This window comes from Coregonus clupeaformis, chromosome 33, assembly GCF_020615455.1.
Source record: "Coregonus clupeaformis isolate EN_2021a chromosome 33, ASM2061545v1, whole genome shotgun sequence".
Lineage (NCBI taxonomy): Eukaryota > Metazoa > Chordata > Actinopteri > Salmoniformes > Salmonidae > Coregonus > Coregonus clupeaformis.
In genome coordinates this window covers 35,285,610-35,292,902 of record NC_059224.1, presented here as the reverse complement: position 1 = coordinate 35,292,902, position 7,293 = coordinate 35,285,610, and positions in this window count along the sequence as shown.

The window sequence follows — 7,293 nt, the reverse complement described above, 5'->3', positions numbered from 1 at the left end:
ATTATTCTACAATGTAAATAAAACCCTTGAATGAGTAGGTGTGTCCAAACCTTTGACTGGTACTGCACTTGTGGTCCTCTGTAGCTCAGCTGGTAGAGCACGGCGCTTGTAACGCCAGGGTAGTGGGTTCGATCCCCGGGACCACCCATACACAAAAATGTATGCACACATGACTGTAAGTCGCTTTGGATAAAAGCGTCTGCTAAATGGCATATTATATTATACTTCTTCAGGTCACTGTGCTGAATGGAACAGTAAATGTTTGAAAGTGTAAGATTCAAGTTCCGAAATGCATTAGTCTACACTGCCCTCTGGTGGGGATTGTATGTATACAACTTCCATAATAATATTACACTGTGACTGGATCAATACAACAAAGAATGCAAATAATCCTGCATATTTAAACTGAACAAAAATATAAACGCACCATGTAAAGTGTTGGTCCCATGTTTCATGAGCTGAAATATAAGATCCCAGACATTTTCCATGTGCACAAATTTGTTTACATCTCTGTTAGTGAGCATTTCTCCTATGCCAAGATAATCCATCCACCTGACAGGTGTGGCATACCAAGAAGCTGATTAAACAGCATGATCATTACCCAGGTGCACCTTGTGCTGGGAGCAATAAAAGGCCCATTGTCGTGCCATTCATCCTCCACCATCACCTCATGTTTCAGCATTATAATGCACGTCCCCATGTCGCAAGGATCTGTACACAATTCTTCCATGGCCTGCATACTCACCAGACATGTCACCCATTGAGCATGTTTGGGATGCTCTGGATCGACGTGTACGACAGCGTGTTCCAGTTCCCGCCAATATCCAGCAACTTCGCACAGCCATTGAAGAGGAGTGGGACAACATTCCACTCTATGCTAAGGAGCTGTGTAGTGCTGCATGAGGCAAATGGTGGTCACACCAGATACTGACTGGTTTTCTGATCCATGCCCCTACCTTTTTTTTTTAAGGTATCTGTGACCAACAGATGCATATATGTATTACCAGTCATGTGAAATCCATATATTAGGGCCTAATGAATTTATTTCAATTGACTGATTTCCTTATATGAACTGTAACTCAGTAAAATCTTTGACATTGTTGCATGTTGCGTTTATATTTCGGTTCAGTGTATATATATATATCACGATCTGTTAAAAAGTCTAGGTGTAATCATTAAATAGCCTAGATGTAATCATAGAATTACATAGGGCTATAGAATCCCTATTAATTTCATATTTAATCTCTGTGGGCCTAGTAGCTAGCCTAGACCTAGTAAAGATTTGTCATATCACTTTTAACAAGCAATACCTTTTAATGTGGCATAAACACAACCAGTCATTATGTTTTCATCTGATTGTCAAACAATCACTGTAGGCTACCCGCGCACGTTGGTACACTCAAAAAATTATTACAGCATCCAAAACCCAACAGTGCCACATTGCCACTCATCTCAGCCTTGGCAAAATGAAAGTGTTCTCGTCGAACTACAACGCAATTTGGAGCGTATACCATCCGGTTTCAAGTCAATTGGCAATTTTTTCATGCGCAATGTTAAATAATGGTGTAATAGCCTAAACAAATTTGCCACCACTTAGCTAGCTAACTGGAGACGAACTGCATTGGCTCAACAATCTGCCAGGAAGCTTCTTGGTGGCGTTTCCAGGCAGCCGCTCGAGAGTAACATGCGTTACAATGTTTGAAATGTTTATTTTTTATAGTTTATTTTTTGTCGTACTGCATACTTTTCCTGCTATTTAAATGGATTAAGTATGGCTCTGATAACGATGGATTGTACATCGTTATCAGAGCCATACTTAGACCTAAAAGATGTCGAAACTACAATCGCTCACGTGAATGCAGAGTTCTAAGTGAATTATGTGAAGTCGCAAATACATCAAAAAATGCCACAGTCTCCGAATGTGCTTGTGTGGCCTGGCTATGTATGTGAATCACAGTATGAAGGCAAAGAGAAGAACTGACCTAGAGAAAGAGTTTGAGTGTAAGTGGCTTCAGCTTAATCCTAAACGACTCCCCAGCTCAGTTTCAACTCTGGAAGTGGGAGTACTCTACCATCCACCATGGGCAAATGAGAAAACACTTCAGCAGAACACTGTGGATTATCTCATAAACACAGTTGATGTGATCAGGATGTCCTCTCCCCAAATGGGTCTCATCCTGTGTGGATACTTTAATCACCTGCCCATCAAGATGCTGACAAACTCTCATCCAGACATGAAACAAGTGGTCAAAGACAAAAGACAAGACCAGAGGGAACTCAAATCTGAAGGGAACTCAAATCTGAAGAATCACTACAACACCCCCACTGTACTTGCTCCTCTCAGATCTGATGATCAAATGTCTGCTGTTCTCCCCAAACAACATCAGGAGGGAAAAGCGAGGTGCGTAGGAAAAAAGGACGTCTGGTAACCCAGAACAGAAAGGAGGCCTTAGCATGGTCTATATATATATATATTAAAACCTTTATTTAACTAGGCAAGTCAGTTAATAACAAATTATTATTTACAATGACGGCCTACCAAGAGGCAAAAGGCCTCCTGCGGGGACCGGGGCTGGGATTAAAAATACAAATGTAGGACAAAACCCAGATCACGACAAGAGAGACACCACAACACTACATAAAGAGAGACCTAAGACAACAAGACAACATGGCAGCAACACATGACAACATAGCATGGTAGCAACACAACATGGTAGCAACACATGGTAGCAGCACAAACATGGTACAAATATTATTGGGCACAGACAACAGCACAAACAGGTAGAGACAACAATGCATCATGTGAACCACCCACAAGCGTCAGTAAGAGTGTATGGCCAGTACTGACTGGTCTGCCATATGAGGTGGAGAGCATTGATGCAAAGGTGGAGACATCCAACTCCTGCATTCAAACTGCTCTTGATGTATGCATGCCAATCAGAAATAATAAGAAAAAAACAACATTGGAAAAGCCCTGGATGACTGAACAGATAAAGACTGCATCAGGAAAAGACAGAAGATTTTCAACAGATTGGGGAAAAAACAATGAAATTGAGAAAATACAGAAACACAGTGCAAATGCTTATCAAGGAAGCAAAGAAAAACTACTACAAAGCTGAAATCCAGGACTTAAAGAATAAAAACTCTAAAGGAATGGTGGACTTCATTAACAAAGGACTGGGACAAAAGAAAACATCAGGAGGGAGAATACAGGTTGAGGGAATTGAAGACGACGACGTGGCTGATGTGTTGAATGGCTTCTTTGCTGAGGCATGGACAAGCACCACACCTCTTGCCATCTTCCCCCTGCCCATGCCTACAAGGCTGGTTGAGCTGTGCAGCATTGGCCAGCCCATGTAAAGTGTGTGGGTCTGATGGCAGTCCAGCCTGGCTACTAAAAGAGCATGCAGAATATCTAGCCCCTGTCATCACACACATTGTTAAAACCTCCTACTGGCATGGGACTGTTCCTGCTGCCTGGAAGATTGCCAATGTGTGTCCCATACCTAAAGTGTCAAACCCATGTACAACAAGTGACTGGAGGGCCATCTCTCTAACTTCATGCCTTAGAAGGTTCCAGGAGAGCTTCATCATAAAAACACTCATGCCAACAGTTCTTTCGAAGTGCACGAATCAGTATGCCTACCTCCCAAAGTCCAGCACTATAGTCGTGGTCAAAACTTTTGACCATGACTGTACTTTGGTCTTCACAAAGTTCGCTGCTTCAGTGTTATGAGATATTTTTGTCAGATGTTACTATGGTATACTGAAGTATAATTACAAGCATTCCATAAGTGTCAAAGGATTTTATTGACAATTACATTAAGTTTATGCAAAGAGTCAATATTTGCAGTGTTGACCCTTCTTTTTCAAGACCTCTGCAATCCGCCCTGGCATGCTGTCAATTAACTTCTGGGCCACATCCTGACTGATGGCAGCCCATTCTTGCATAATCAATGCTTGGAGTTTGTCCAAATTTGTGGGGTTTTGTTTGTCCACCCTCCTCTTGAGGATTGACCACAAGTTCTCAATGGGATTAAGGTCTGGGGAGGTTCCTGGCCATTGACCCAAAATGGCGATGTTCTGTTCCCCGAGCCACTTAGTTATCACTTTTGCCTTATGGCAAGGTGCTCCATCATGCTGGAAAAGGCATTGCTCGTCACCAAACTGTTCTTGGACGGTTGGGAGAAGTTGCTCTCGGAGGATGTGTTGGTACCATTCTTTATTCATGGCTGTGTTCTTAGGCAAAATTGTGAGTGAGCCCACTCCCTTGGCTGAGAAGCAACCCCACACATGAATGGTCTCAGGATGCTTTACTGTTGGCATGACACAGGACTGATGGTAGCGCTCACCTTGTCTTCTCCGGACAAGCTTTTTTCCGGATGCCCCAAACAATCGGAAAGGGGATTCATCAGAGAAAGTGACTTTACCCCAGTCCTCAGCAGTCCAATCCCTGTACCTTTTGCAGAATATCAGTCTGCCCCTGATGTTTTTCCTGGAGAGAAGTGGCTTCTTTGCTGCCCTTCTTGACACCAGGCCATCCTCCAAAAGTCTTCGCCTCACTGTGCGTGCAGATGCACTCACACCTGCCTGCTGCCATTCCTGAGCAAGCTCTGCACTGGTGGTGCCCCGATCCCGCAGCTGAATCAACTTTAGGAGACGGTCCTGGCGCTTGCTGGATTTCTTGGGCGCCCTGACGCTTTCTTCACAACAATTGAACCTCTCTCCTTGAAGTTCTTGATGATCCGATAAATGGTTGATTTAGGTGCAATCTTAGTAGCAGCAATATCCTTGCCTGTGAAGCCCTTTTTGTGCAAAGCAATGATGATGGCACGTGTTTCCTTGCAGGTAACCATGGTTAACAGAGGAAGAACAATGATTTCAAGCACCACCCTCCTTTTAAAGCTTCCAGTCTGTTATTCTAACTCAATCAGCATGACAGAGTGATCTCCAGCCTTGTCCTCGTCAACACTCTCACCTGTGTTAACGAAATAATCACTGACATGATGGCAGCTGGTCCTTTTGTGGCAGGGCTGAAATGCAGTGGAAATGTTTTTGGGGGATTAATTTCATTTTCATGGCAAAGAGGGACTTTGCAATTAATTGCAATTCATCTGATCACTCTTCGTGACATTCTGGAGTATATGCAAATTGCCACCATCAAAACTGAGGCAGCAGACTTTGTGAAAATTAGTATTTGTGTCATTCTCAAAACATTTGACCACGACTGTAATACTGCCCTTGTGAAAGCCACACCCTCCTGGCTGACAGCTACAGACTCCAGAAAACCAACAGGTGAGGGTGTTACTTGCTGGTATGTCCAAAGCCTTTGATAAAGTAGATCACGCAAAACTCCTGCAACATCTGTCTGACATTGAACTGTGTCCAAGGTTACTAGCCTGGCTCCACAGCTACACCACTGGAAGAAGGCAGAGGGTGATGGCAAATGGCACATTTAGCCCTTGGTCAGAGGTCACCTCTGGTGTGCAACAAGGGGACGTGGTCTCACCATATCTGTTTCTCCTTCAGATGTCCACCCGAAAAGTTGTCTTCAGTGTCACTCTGGACACTGGGTATGCAGACAATGTAAGGCTGTCCTGAGTCATACCATTAACCAGCATGCAAGAGGACTTCCATAGGCTTGGAGGCAAAGCAGCTGGAAGAGTGGGCCCCATCCAACAACATGCTCCTGAATGGGAAAAGGTCTGTGGAAATTCTGATATGTTTTTCTAGAGACCATCCACAATCTTCACCAGTAATCCTAGGAGGACAGGAAGTACCAGTGGTAACAACGACCAAGTATCTTGGTTTTTATCTAGACTCTAACCTCAGTGGTGACGCATGTAGAGCAGTCAGTATTGTATTTTGTATTTATTAGGGATCCCCATAAGCTGCTGCCAAGGCAGCAGCTACTCTTCCTGGGGTCCAAACACATTAAGGCACTTACATCACACATAAAACAGTACATCATATAACATTATTACACTACTACATATCTACAATACAAAATGTATAATACTACTATACAACAATATTACAATGTACGTGTGTGTAGAGTGCGCGTGCTAGCGTGTGTGTGTGTATGCGTGTATACGTGTGTCTGTATCTGTGTGTGTGTCTCTTCACAGTCCCCGCTGTTCCATAAGGTGTATTTTTATCTGTTTTTTAAAATCTGATTCTACTGCTTGCATCAGTTACCTGATGTGGAATAGAGTTCCATGTAGTCATGCCTTTATGTAGTACTATGTGCCTCCCATAGTCTGTTCTTGACTTGGGGATTGTGAAGAGACCTCTGGTGGCATGTCTTGTGGGGTATACATGGGTGTCCGAGCAGTGTGCCAGTAGTTTAAACAGACAGCTCGGTGCATTCAGCTTGTCAACACTTCTTACAAAAACAAGTAGTGATTAAGTCAATCTCTCCTCCACTTTGAGCCATGAGAGATTGACATGCATATTATTAATGTTAGCGCTCCGTGTACATTTAAGGGCCAGCTGTGCTGCCCTGTTCTGAGCCAATTGTAATTTTCCTAAGTCCCTCTTTGTGGCACCTGACCACACGACTGAACAGTAGTCCAGGTGCGACATTGAGGAAGGCCTCACTTGCACTTTTTGACTGTTCTTGCCAGAAATGGCCTACCCACTGAAGATCTGGTCACAGTATACACTACACTGGTCAGGCCTTGTCTGGAATACAGTGGAGTGCTGTTAGTTGGATGCAGTAAAAAGCAGCAGGCCCAACTAGACAGGGTGCAGAGGAGGGCCTTGAGGATCATCTCCAGAGGTGGAGCAGTCCAACGACAGCTCCCGTCACTGCAGAGCAGGCGAGAGCAGGCTGCAGTGTATCATAGCAGTGCACCTGGTGAAGGACATGCACACTCTTGACCACCCACTGAATGACCTGCTCCCTCCAAAAAGAGTTAACTGCACCACCAGGCTCCTGAGAAACAGCCACGAACTGTCCTGTATAACTGCCTGTACGACCCGCCTGAGAAACGCCACTCTACCCACTGCTGTAAAACTGTATAATAACTCTAGCTCTTAAAATTATATTTTTAACAGTCACACTAACATTTCAATTTCCATCATGAAAAAAGTCCTTTAATGTTTCAAGTGTTCTGTACTCTATTTATGTCATGTATTATGTGTTATGTATTTTAAATGAGTGTTTTGCAATTCCTAGTAAATTCTGCATTTCTTCAGTTTTATCTGTGAGCAAGAATAAATAAACTCAAACTCATAGTTTTCTTGGCATTTTGTGTTAATTGTGATGGGTTCATGTTTTACCGGTATGGC